Here is a 13,102-nt window from a genome sequence, read left to right on the forward strand (position 1 = left end):
TGGGGCGCTTAGAGCCCTGCAAGAAGACGATTATCTGAGGTCAGCAGGGGAAGCTAGGCAGAGACAAGGGGCCCTAAAAGAACGCAGTGTGGAGCCTCCCTCCAGCGAGTGAGAGAACATCACCCAGAGGTTCCTTTGAACAAATCCCAATGGCTCCCCACTGAGCACAAACTGAGCAAGAAAACAGGGGTCAGGCAAGCGGAGGAGGGGACCACGAAGAAGGATGTACAGAGTCGCAGAGAGCTCAGAAAGGACAAAGAGGAAGGGAGGCCTCCTGCCATCTCTGCACTTACAAGGTCCCCACGCCAGTCCCGCCCACCCTCTGGACACTTGTCCTTCCTTTCCCGACGCTGCATCCCACCCTGCTGGTGGTGGCCTTTGTCACCGCGGGCCTCTCTTGGTGCAGACCCGGTCGCTGACACACACTCACCCTTTGCCCCGCTGTTTCCTGGAGCTCGGATTCCGGGGCACGAGGAATCAGCTAGGAAGGGGCACCAGTGGTCCCCAAAAGGAAGAACCTCAGGCCTGGAAGGAAATGGGAGTTTAACGCGAGGTTGGGGGGATGTGGAAAGTCACCCGCAGAGAACACCAGAGCCTCCAAGAGGCCGGCCCTGAGAACAGATTGGTGGATTGGCGAAACGGGGGATGTGGGCGGTGCTCAGCTGCCTGTGTCTGGATCCCCAGGCCCTCCTTTGTGCCAGTTTCTGCCCAAAGACACAGCCCCATACCTGGGTTGAAGACACAGTTGAACCCCTTAAAACAAACAAACAAACAAAAACAAACACACAAACACACAAAGTAAATAAAAATCCTCACCACTATGAGCTAATAGGAAATAACGTGCAACTATTCAAAAAGAAAAGTTAAAGCTGTGGGTCCTACGTTTATTATTTTAAAACGTCAAGTTGAGGTGAATGGAGTGTATGCTTACAACTTGCTAGTGTTTACACAAGGACGGGGGCAGGCAGTGAAGACGGCCCGTATTGATTATTAGTGTCCCCAAGCACTAAACTGCTATAAAATGTGGTGTAAGGTCAGCAAAATGGTGAAAAATCTGGATTTAAAAAATATTTTTATTGAGTTTTTGTGCATTTCATATAATAGATCTTAGTCAAATTTAGACCCCCCTCCCCCATCCAGACCCTCATATCCCCCCCACCTGATTTCATGCATCCAGTCGTGTATGTTGTTGAGTCAAACATTTGTATCTGATGTCCCTGGGTGCAAGCTCATCCAGTGGGGTCTAGTCAGCCTAACTAGAGTCACACTCTTAAGATCTACTCACCCAGCAGTAATCAGTTGTCATAGGTCTCTGTCTAGAATTGGGGTCTCCTACCCATTTCCCTCATTCTCTGCTGGGTTTTTTTCTGAGTTGGTGTGAGTCTTATACATGCTATCACTATTGTTTCAAGTTCTTAGGAGTAAGGTCCTAGTGGCTTTATTTAGTGTGTGTGTGTGTGTGTGTGTGTGTGTGTGTGTGTATGTGCACACACACACGCACACATGCATATGGAATTAGTGAGGACTCACTGGGCAAAGCTGTATTCCTTTCCAGAAGATCTAAGGGAGGATTTATTTCCCTTCCCTGTCACCAGCTTCTGTTAGCTGCCCCAAATTTGCTGAACTTCCTGTTCAGGGTTCTTTCCTCTATCTGTAGAGATGGAAATCTCATTACTCCATCCTTGGCTTCCGCTACTCTATCTTTCCAGTCTCCTTGGTTACTTAGATGGCCCCTGTATGCATTCCATTGCGTTTATCCAGATGACCTCCCAGCACAAGGTCACAATGAGCAGACCTAATTCTGTCAGCACTTCTCCCTGATCATGCAACATTGCTAATTCACAGGTTTTAGAACTATACATCATCTCTGTGGGGCCATGTGACTGCCCATCACAGATGGTGCGTTAGTGTCTATCCTTTTGTCCTCCTCTTTGGCAATCGTCTCTATCACACGTGATTGGGATCAGCCTAGGACTTCACCAGTACGTGGCATGTATGTGACAAAGAGCGCGTGAAGGCCCACTATGACCATAAAGGCAGTCCTTCCAGCCCTCTGCCATGAGTGACTATATCATACATACTCACAGTGCCTTCACTCTAAGTAAGAATCTCCCTGAATTCCTCACTGACCCTCTCCTCCCTTAGCTGGGGCTGACACCTAACTCAACAAATCCCCCCCACTTCCTCTGAGTAACTATGGCCTGCTCCCATTCTTCCCTGGATCCAGCTGGCCCCTGTCCCTGTGCCTCTTTTTCAAGGTTCACTTTCCTTAGGCCATTCAGCTCTTCTTTCCTCTTCTGCTCATCTTCCTCTGAGATAACTTAGTTCCTTACAGGTAGGAAACATAGTGGGTAGATTGTATCAACAGAACAATTGCCTTGTCCTCTTAGCACCTCTTAAAACTCTATTGCTTTTCAGAATTGTAACGTGTGATAATGTGTGAGAAAGTTCCCCCGGAAACTCCCAGGGGCCAGTGGAAATAGGCTGGAAGCCTGGCACTAGCTTCCCTCTTCCCTCTTTTCCACTCCAGTCCAGAGGTAGTTGGCAAAGAGGGTGAGCAGCATTCAGAGCACTCAGAGGAAGAGTGGGAGCCCTGGGAATCAAAGAGGATGGAGCTGTGACAAAGCCATGCTGGGTTAGTCCTGGACCTCTCATTGGAGAACAGTGGAGTCTCTGTGTTCTCACTCCTGGGCCAGATTGCACTGGCCCTGTCTTCTTCCAGCCCTGGTTAGAGTGGGGAAGAGATGAGCAAACTGCCCAGTGATCTCAGGGAGTTTGCCCTGAAAGAACACCAGCATACAGGGGCTGGAGAAAAGAGAAGATGGTTAGTAAAGAGTTTGCTGGACAAGCATGAAGGTCTGAGTTCCATCCCGGCAACCCATGTCAAAAGCTCGGTGTAGTGGCATGGGCTTGTAATCCAGTACTGAGGAGGCAGAGACAGGCGAATCCTTGGTGCTCTGGCCGGGTAGCCTAACCTACTTGGAGAACTCCAGGCCAATGGGAGACCCTGTCTCACAAAATAAGGTGAATGGCTCCTGAGGAAGGACACCCAAAGTTGACTTGTGTGTGTAACACACACACACACACACACACACACACACACACACACCCCAACACACACACACATGTACCAGCATTTGGATTTGAACATCACATTTCGTCTTTATCTGTGAAAACCCTTTCTGCTGTATTTTGGAGTTCCTATCTCCACAGTTCTACAGAAGAGACTCGGTAAGATGTTTGAGTGTGAAATACTTTTGCTCTCTAACTCTGGCCAATTGCACAGCCCAAATAACACAAGCTAAAACAGGCTCTACCCCACGGTGTGTGTGGAGAGAGAGGCCTGTAGGCATGCATCCTGTTAGCGGTCAGCTTCTGAGGAGTATGACAAGAAGGAAATGCAGCTGTCTTTATAGAGGGAGCATCAACCAGCTCAGCTTCAAGGAGCCTGGCCTGCTGGAAACAGTTGGTAATCCTGAAACCCCCACCTACCTCTGCAGCTCCCCTGACACACTATTCAGTTATATAAACACATCAGACACCCCGTGTTTGCTCACCATGGCGGTTATATAAATTATTGCCTGACCTTTGGAGGCCTTTGGGCTTCTAATCATATCCTAAACGGTTCACTGCATGATGGCTCCCTGGGTGGGTAAAAGGCAATCCCAGCCTTCTGGGATTGAATTGATAAAGGAAGGCAGAGTTGCAAGAACATTTTGGAAGCTCCCCCAGTGAAGTTTAAAGGATGAGGCATCTTGTGCCTCCCTGAGCCTTTAACATTAGCAGTCCTAGGTGCCAGGGGCTCATAACACAGTCTTCAACCCTGAGAGTGATGTAGGAGAGCTGGGTGTTCATTTGGATCCCACCAAACACTGAGATCCAGTGACTGTCTCCTGATAGTTAGAAGGCAAGTCCCCCCAGGGTGAGGGAGATCAGAAGGTGCTAGTGAAATGGGTCCTAGAGCACTGGCATTTTGCATTCAGAGCTATTTGTGCTGATGATGCTTGGTGACATTTAGATGAGGAATGCAGTGTGCTCTGCACTTTTTACAGCCTGATTCTTTCTGCTGATCACCCCTGGGATGGTTAATGTTATGCATCATCTTAACTGGGTCATGTAGTGCTCAGGTATTTGGCTGGATGTTATTCTGGGTGTTACTAGGAGAGCATTTTTGTGTGGAAGCAGATTGCCATTCCTCATAACGGTCAGAATGGAAGAAAAAGACTGACCTTCCCCTGAGTACAAGAGTCTTCCTACCCACCTGTGTTCTAATTGGGACATTGATTTTTATCCTGCTTTAGACTTGACCTGACACTAAAGCTCTCCCTGGATCAGGAGCCTGTTGCCTTCAGACTGGCACTACACCATCAGTTTTCCTGATTCTCAGGCCATTGGATGTTAACTGGAACTAAACCACTGACTCTTCTAGGCCTCTAGATTGTTAACTAACCCTGCAGGTCTGGGAGTTAGCAAGCCTTCATAATTTCAAAAACAAATTCCCTATAGTCAGTTTCTGCATATATATTTCTATCCATATGTGCACACAAACACACACATGTACAAGCATACATACATACATATGTGATAATGAGACATTTTCTATTGGTTCTGTAGCTTTGAAAATCTGAAAGGCTATCAGCCCCCACCCCCAACATCACCCCAGGTTATTTCTTTGGGATTTTACCTGTCAAACATATTTGGAATTTGTATTCATTTGGAAATTGAATACACATTTCAATTAAAATCGTTGTTCAAAATCAAGTTTAAAAGTAATATTTCAGAAATTTTAGCTATAATTAAGCTTCCAAATTTCATTTGAAATTCAGTTGTCTGTTATTTTCTTTGTGAAAATTTCAACTAGGAAGGAAAAACGATTAAGAAACACCTTTCTGAGTAAACTCATGTAAATTCTAGGCAATGGTGATCCTAGCCTAGCACACCGTGATGCACCTGGGAAGCAGCCAGACCTGAGGATTTAGGGAAGAAGTGGCTGGCATCCCGTTCTCTAAACAATGATTATCAGATGTAGTAACAGCTACGTTGTAATGTGGAGAAAATGAAGTACCATTTTATTAGAAATGTGCAGGACAAAGGCGATTGTGAAACCTCACCATTCAAAAGCAATCAACACCATTAAAGTTTCCAAAATTGCAGCATAGTTAAAAGTACAAAGAATATTTCATACTAAGCCATTTGAGAACAGCTTATTAAGACAATGTCCCAATCACCACTGAGTATTACTGAAATTCTGTTTTATAAGTACCATAAAACTATCACAAACTAGCAACCTTACCATGGATATATTGCTTTTTAATTTAATGAGGTCCCATTTGTTGATTCTTGACTTTGTTTCCTGAGCAATTGATGTATAGTTTAGAAAATTCTTTCCTACACCTGTATCTTGTAGGTTTTTGCCAATGTTTTCTTCTAACAGTTTCAGAATTTCAGGCTTCACAGTAAGGTCTTTGATCCATTTGGAGTTGACTTTTGTGCAAGGTGAAAGATAGGGGTTTAGTTCCATTCTCCTACAGGTGGAGATCCAGTTTTTCCAGCACCATTTGCTAAATATGGTGTCTTTTCTCTGGTGAATGTTCTTGGCCCCTTTGTCAAATATCAGGTGGCTAAAATTGCATGTACTCATATTTGGGTCTTCAATTTTGTTCCATTGATCTATGGGTCTATCTTTGTGCCAGCACCATGTTGTTTTTATGACTGTAGCTCTGTAATAGAGTTTAAAATCTGGTATAGTAATCACCCCAGCATTGCTTTTAGTGCTCAGGGCTGCTTTGGTTATATGAGGTCTTTTGTGCTTCCATATGAATCTTAGGATGGTTTTTCCAATTCTGTAAAGAATATCATGGGGATTTTCATTGGCATTGCATTGAATCTATAAATGGCTTTTGGTAGGATGGTCATTTTCACAATATTAATTCCTCCAATCCATGAGCATGGGACGTCCTTCCATCTTCTGATGTCTTCCTCAATCTCTTTCTTTAAAGATTTCAAATTTTCATTGTAGAGGTCTTTAACGGCTTTGGTCAGGTTTGTCCTGAGATATTTTATTTTATTTTTTTGCAGCTTTTGTGAAAGGGAGTGTTTCTGTGTACTCTTTCTCTGATTGCTTGTTATTGGTATATAGAAAGGCTACAGGCTTTTGTAGATTAATTTTGTAACCTGCCACTTTAGTTAAAGTGTTAATCATTTCTAGTAGTTATCTGGTGGAATTTTTGGCATCTCTTAGATATAATATCATATCATCTGCAAAAAGGGATGATTTGATCTCTTCTTTGTCATTTATTACTCCTTTAATTTCCTTCTCTTGTCTTATTGCTCTTGCAAGAGTTTCAAGCACTATGTTAAAGAGAAGTGGAGATAGTGGACAGCCTTGTCTGGTTCCTGATTTTAATGGGAATGCTTCCAGTTTTTCTCCATTTAGAATGATGTTGATTATGGGCTTGTTGTATATGGCTTTAATTATGTTGAGGTATGTTCTCTCCAGTCCAGTTCCCGCTAGGGCTTTGAACATAATTTCATGTTGAATTTTGTCAAAGGCCTTCTCTGCATATATTGAGATGACCATGTGGTTCTTGTTTTTGAGTCCATTTACATGATTTATGATGTTTATTGACTTATGTATATTGAAGAATCCCTGCATCCCTATACTAAAGCCAACTTGATCATGGTGGATGATCTTTTTGATGTGTGTCTGTATGCGGTTTGTAAGTTTCTGGTTGAGAATTTTTGCATCTATGTTCATTAAGGGTATGGGTCTATAGTTTTCTTTTTTGGTTGTATCTTTACCTGGCTTTGGCATTAGAGTGATGCTAGCTTCATAGAAGGAATTTGGAATTTCCCTCTCCATTTCTATCTTTTTGAATAAATTAAGTCATGTTGGATGTAGATCTTCTTTAAATGTCTGGTAGAATTCTGCTGTGAATCCATTTGGTCCTGGGCTTTTTTTAGATGGGAGATTTTGTATTACGGTTTCAATTTCCTTATGTGTTATGAGTCTGTTTAAGCTGTTAACCTCTTCTTGGTTTAGTTTTGGTGGTTCCCATGCTTTTAGATGCCCATCCATTTTTTTTAGGTTTTCAAATTTAGTAGCGGATAGGTTTTTAAAGTATGCCCTTATAATGCTCTGGATCTTTTTGGTGTCTGTTGTGATATTTCCCCTTTCATCTCTGATTTTGTTTATTTGGGGGTCCTCTGTTTTTCTTTTGGTTAACTGGGCTAAGGGTCTGTCAATCTTTATCTTTTCAAAGAACCAGCTCTTGGATTCATTTATTCTTTGTATTATTTTCTTTGTTTCTATTTCATTAATTTCTGCTCTGATTTTGTTATTTCTTCTTGTCTGCTGGGTTTGGGTTTCATTTGTTGTTGCTTTTCAAGTGTCTTGAGTTGCAATGTTAAATCATTTATTTGTGTTCTTTCTAATTTTTTAATGAAGGTACTTAGAGCTATCGACTTCCCTCTAAAGACTGCTTTCAATGTGTCCCAGAGGTTTTGTTGTATTGTATTGTCCTTTTCATTTGGTTCCAGGAATACTTTTATTTCTTTGTTAATTTCTCCTTTAACCCAGTCATCATTCAGAGTGTGCTGTTTAATCTCCATGTGTTCATGCGGTTACTAGCGCTTCTTTTGGTGTTGATTTTAAGCTTTATTGCACGGTGGTCTGATAGAATATATGGAATTGTTTCAATCTTTTTGTATCTGTTGAGGTGTTTTCGTGCTCCTGTATATGGTCAATTTTGGAGAAGATTCCATGGGGAGCTGAATAGAAAGTATAATCTTTGATGCTTGAGTGGAGTATTCAGCAGATGTCTGTTAGGCCCACTTAATGTAAGGAATTGTTTAATTCAGATGTCCCTCTGTTAATTCTGTCTTATTGACCTATGTAATGGAGACAACAGGGTATTGAAGTCCCCTACTATTAATGAGTTGGTATTAATCTGGGTCTTAAAGTTCTGTAGCACTGTTTTTATGAAGTTGGGTGCACCAGAGTTTGGTGAATATATGTTCATGATTGTAATATCGTCTTGGTCACTTGTTCATTTGATCAGAATGAAGTGGCCCTCTTTATTTCTTCTGATTACTTTTAGTTTGAAGTCTATTTTGTCGGATATTAGAATTGCAACACCTGCTTTTTTCTTAGTACCATTCGCTTGGTATATTTTTTTCCATCCTTTCACCTTAAGATGGTGCCTGTCCTTGAAAGTGAGATGGGTTTCTACAGGCTGGCCTTGAACTCACAGAGATCCACCAGCCTCTGCATCCCAAGTGCTGGAACTAAAGGCATGGCCACCACGCTCAGTGGGTTTTGTTTCTTAATCCATTCAACTAGTCTGTGTCTTTTGACTGGAGAGTTCAGTCCCTTGATATTTAAAATTATTAATGAAAGATGTGTATTGATTCCTGTCATTTTATTTCTTCTCACATTCTTGGTGTAGCTATGCCTTTCCATAGTTGGACCTTCATTAGGTTTCTTTCTGTAAGCCCTTGGGTATAATAGTTCCTTTCTTCAGATCTTTGTATTGCTTCAAGAACTCTCTGAAGGGCTGGTTTATGGACATGAATTCTTTCAGTCTATTTATGTCATGGAAGATTCTTCTTTCCATCTCAACTATAATAGACATTTTGGCTGGGTAAAGTAATCTGGGTTGGCATCTGTGGTCATTTAGAACTGGAAATATTTTGGTCCAGGTGCTTCTGGCTTTCATGGTTTGTATTGAAAAGTCAGCTGTAATTTCGATGGGTTTTCCTTTATATGTGACTTGTTTTTCTTTTGCAGCTTTCAGTATTGTCTCTTTGTTCTATACATTTAGTGTTTTTACTATGATAAAACAGAGTGGAGAGTTTCTTTTCTGATCCTGTCTATTTGGTGTACTATATGCTTCTTATATTTGCATGGCAAGTCTTTCTTAATTTTGGGAAATTTTCTTCTACAATCCTGTTGAAGATCTAGTCCATACCATTATTCTGAGATTCTTCTCTCTCCTATATGCCTATGATTTCCAAGTTTGGTCTTTTCATGCTGTCACACAATTCCTGCATATTCCATTCTTGTGTTTTCTTAAATTTTTTTATAATCTTTTCTTGAGTGGTCTAATTTGTCCATTTTGCCTTCCAGTCTTGATATTCTGTTTTCCATTTCATTCAGCCTATTGGTGAGGCTTTCTCCTGTTGTTTCTAATTGGCTTACTGAGTATTTCACTTCCTTCTTCATTTCAACCTGAGTATTCTTCAATATTTCTAACTCTTTTCTGAATTCATTTAGAAGTTTATCCCTATCTTCTTTCAGTTATTTGATTTCTTTGTGTGTTCTTTAAAGTCACTGAATTCTCTTATCATGTTTATAATTGTTCTTTTGAATTCCATGTCCTGTGTTATCTCTAGAGGGTTCTTATTGTACTTTTCTAAAGGGCTGTTGGTACTTGGTGGGGATATATTATTTGGGTTTTTTGTGTTATTAATTTTTCACTGTGACTTGGACATATGGATTTCTTTTGTAGTTTCTGATTCTTGTATGAGACTCAAGCCTTCCTTTGTTTTATTTAGGTCTGCTTCTTTCTGTAAACTTTATGTGTCTTTGTGGTTTACTTGTTGAGCAGGAAAAGCTGGTTGGTCTACATGGGCTTGGGAGGACCCCCTGGCTCCCTTCTTTTACCAATCCCATCTATGTGAAGATAAGTCAAAGATCCTACTCGACCATGGCTGGCTCCACTTGGAAGCATGGAGGAAATGGGTAGGTGTGCCACCCAGGGGTGCAAAGGGAGGTGGGAGTGGGAAGAGGCCCCAAGGGCTCCTGGAGACTACAGGGAGGCATTGAGTTGGTCTGGATTCAATGGATCAGGAAACAATGTGGAGTCTGGGTCAAGAGGTTAGTCCCGAGGTCTGGAGTGCCAAGACAAGAAATGTGCCAGTGCCCAGGCTAGGAGGAAAGATGGGGTGGGGAGCTGGGAGGGTGAATGAGGCTGGGGGGAGTCAAGGTGCAGTGGGTACCACTGAACTTACCAAGGAAAGATGCTGGCCCAAGGAACTAGCCCATGTTTTAGTTGGGTCATTTGGTTTCTCGATTTTTTGTTTTTTGAGTTCTTTATATATTCTGGATATTAAATCTCTGTCAGATGTGTCACTGGTGAAGATTATTTCCCACTCTGTTTATTTTCTCCACTTTTTTGATTGTTTCTTTTGCTATACAGAAGCTTTTTCGTTTAATGATGTCCCACTTTTTGATCGCTGACTTTAATTCCTGAGCAACTTCTGTCTGATTTAGAAAATCCTTTACTACACATATATCTTGTAATTTAGTGCCAATATTTTCTTCTAATAGTTTCAGGTTTTCCAGTTTCACATTGAGGTCTGTGATCCATTTTCTGTGCAAGGTGAAAGATAAGGATCTAGTTTCATTCTTCTACAGGTGGAGATCCTGTTTTGTCAACACCATTTGTTGAAGATGCTGTCTTTACTCCATTGTGTGTTCTTGTATCAGGTGGCTGAAATTGCATGTACTCTGGTTTCGATCTTCAGCAACTCCTCAGTCATCTCTGTAAGCAAGCTTAGTAAATTCATTGGTTCCCCAGGAAAACTTTAATCAAACATTGGTTTGACACTAGAACCTTAAAAGGGGATAAGCATTGCTTAGCATCCCCAAGAAAGAAGTCTCACAACAGATGGAAAATTTATTTGTTAACTTTACTATGTCTCATAATTATTAAGAAAGAAAATGAGAATGTAAAAGAAGTTAAAAGGATATGGGAATGGATATATTTTCCAAAATAGACAGAAAAAAAAATGAGAAAGCCTAAGCAAATGATGAAGCTCTGTGTAGGTTTGCTATGATATATAAAGGATGAGACAAATATAATACACACATAATCTTTAAAATTCTAAGGTCATAGTTTAGTCAACTTGTTTAAGGAACAAAATATACATCTAGTCAAGGTTTATCTGAGAATATTTGGCTTTTGCCCAAGATTTATCTACATAGCACATGGCAATTAAAAGTGCCAGACTGGTGGAACTAATCTTCTTGGATGTTTAACAGTCATACTTTGAGGCCAATACTAATCTGGTAAAGGACAGTTTTTGTTCCTTGCCCTTCAAGATCAACCAAGTTCCAGGGAACTATGGAGCATCTCTCAAAATGTCCTATAACTGTGGTGAGTCACCTGTCCTCCTGTTCAGGGAGGCATTGAGACCCTCCCCCCCCTGCCCCGATGGACTTGAAGCAGTGTCCAGTTTACAAAGAGGAAGGTCAACTCAGAGGAAACATTTCCTCCATGCTTCCAAGTGGAGCCAGCCATGGTCAAGAAGGACCTTTGACTTATCTTCACATAGATGGGATTGGTAAAAGAAGGGAGCCAGGGGCTCCTCCCAAGCCCATGTACCCCTAAGGAACAGATCCTCTTCTTTAAGAGTTCAAGGGATTATACTTCCCAGATGTTAGGATTAAGTCCATATAAAATGTTGTTTAGATAATTATTTCTCATTGACGATTTTGTTTCTAAGCAGAAGTGCTGCTCAGATGTAAGATTTCAAATACTGGTCTGCAATACTGTACTGCCCACCTGTAACTAAGGGAGATAACCTACTACTGTTCTAAAATGATGGTTAAATTTGTTTTCTCCCCTATCTAGAAGCTTTCGAGAGGGAACTGACACTGATTCTAGCCACTCCAACAGCTATCAAAGTGCCTGAAAACAAATCCTGAGTCCATCACTCTTGAGTCCAGCCTTGGCACAAAAGAAAAATGAGGAGGAACCCAATAGAGGGATGCTTTTGGAAGGTCTCATCAAGAAATCCTAATGGACTCTGATAGGAACATTTGAAATTTGTCCTGTTGTGACTTGTTTCTGGTTCCCTGTCTAGAACTTGTAATGCTAACTACTCTTGCCTTTACTTCTTTACATCTCCTAGTCACCAGTCAAGGACCTTCTTTTCTCCCTACAGATAAGAGTTATGCAATTTGGGAGTCTTTTATATAGACCCATTGAAGGGGGTACCCCAATTGCCTCACCCTGTGTCCCTGTTCAGCAAGGAAGAAGCCAGAATGATCTGAGTCCCAATTCCCTATCTGCAATTTGGATAGCTTCTTCAGAGAATGATGTGATAGGAATAGGAGGTAGGAATTCACTGGTACTTAGGGTAAAAAGACTCTAAAGAAAAGTAGCCAGTTTCTTGGCTAAAAGTCAACATGTCCTTGGGCCTCTCAGCAACATACTTTGTTCCAGAGGCCAAAAATGTCAGAAGTATTTGGGAGCTCTTATCTAATCCCTAAAAGATTTTAGGGTTACCTCTTCAGAAGAGGGAATGTTTAGAGTAGCAAAAAGCTCCATTAAAAAGAAAGAAATAAAGACAGACAGAAAGAAAGAAAGAAAAAAAGAAAAAAAGAAAGAAAGGGAAAGAAAGAAAGAAAGAAAGAAAGAAAGAAAGAAAGAAAGAAAGAAAGGAGTACACGAAGTTGTCAGGAAAAACTGATGGGGAGATATGTGAGTTGTTGGAGGGGAGGGAGGGGGGTGGATTTGATCAGAACACCTGATATGCATGTATGAAATTCTCAGTTTTTTTTTTTTTAAAGAAATGCTTTCTAGAGCGCCAGTTTATATCATAAAACTTTAAAGCAGCTTCCCTAATTGACTACTGGGTTCCATATGATACATGGCTATTCTCTGATAGAGTGTATTAGGAGCTCGGTTTTGGGAGCTGGTGGTGTTGAAGACAGCTGAACACTTTAAGTATCAGGGATTATCTCAGCTCTTTTCCAATGGTAGGAAACAAGATGAATAGTTAAAGGAAAAATAGGAAAAAATGAAAAAAATGAAAACCTGTTACATTTTTTTTCTGTCAAGAATTTAATAGATAAATCTCCCTCATTGCAAGACTCAAAGAAAGCTGTTCAGCATTATTAAATACTTATCTCTTCTTTTTCAACTTTTTACTTTTTAAAAATGGCTGGCAACTCTATGTTTCTAGTTAATTTAAAAAATTCAAGGTTTTTAGGGCAGTAGAGATGGCTCAGTGTCAAACCCGACAGCCAGCTTGAATTTAAGCCCAGGGACTCACATAGTGGTGGAAGGGAAGAACTGAGTCACAAATTGTCCTC

The 13,102-nt window shown here is 41.1% G+C and overlaps 1 protein-coding gene and 1 pseudogene across 1 annotated transcript in view; one reads left to right on the top strand and one right to left on the bottom strand.

The window, feature by feature from the left end:
• LOC103730409 (TRPM8 channel-associated factor 1) overlaps positions 1-596 on the bottom strand; it is a 48,917-nt gene extending 48,321 nt beyond the window's left edge. Inside the window, exon 1 of the mRNA XM_008828631.3 lies at positions 431-596. The gene's annotated coding sequence lies outside the window, so the exon portion shown is untranslated. The remainder of the gene's footprint in view (positions 1-430) is intronic.
• LOC103730431 overlaps positions 1-13,102 on the top strand; it is a 41,057-nt pseudogene that overhangs the window by 15,513 nt on the left and 12,442 nt on the right.

Source organism: Nannospalax galili, unplaced genomic scaffold (assembly GCF_000622305.1).
Source record: "Nannospalax galili isolate Female #2095 unplaced genomic scaffold, S.galili_v1.0 scaffold233, whole genome shotgun sequence".
NCBI lineage: Eukaryota > Metazoa > Chordata > Mammalia > Rodentia > Spalacidae > Nannospalax > Nannospalax galili.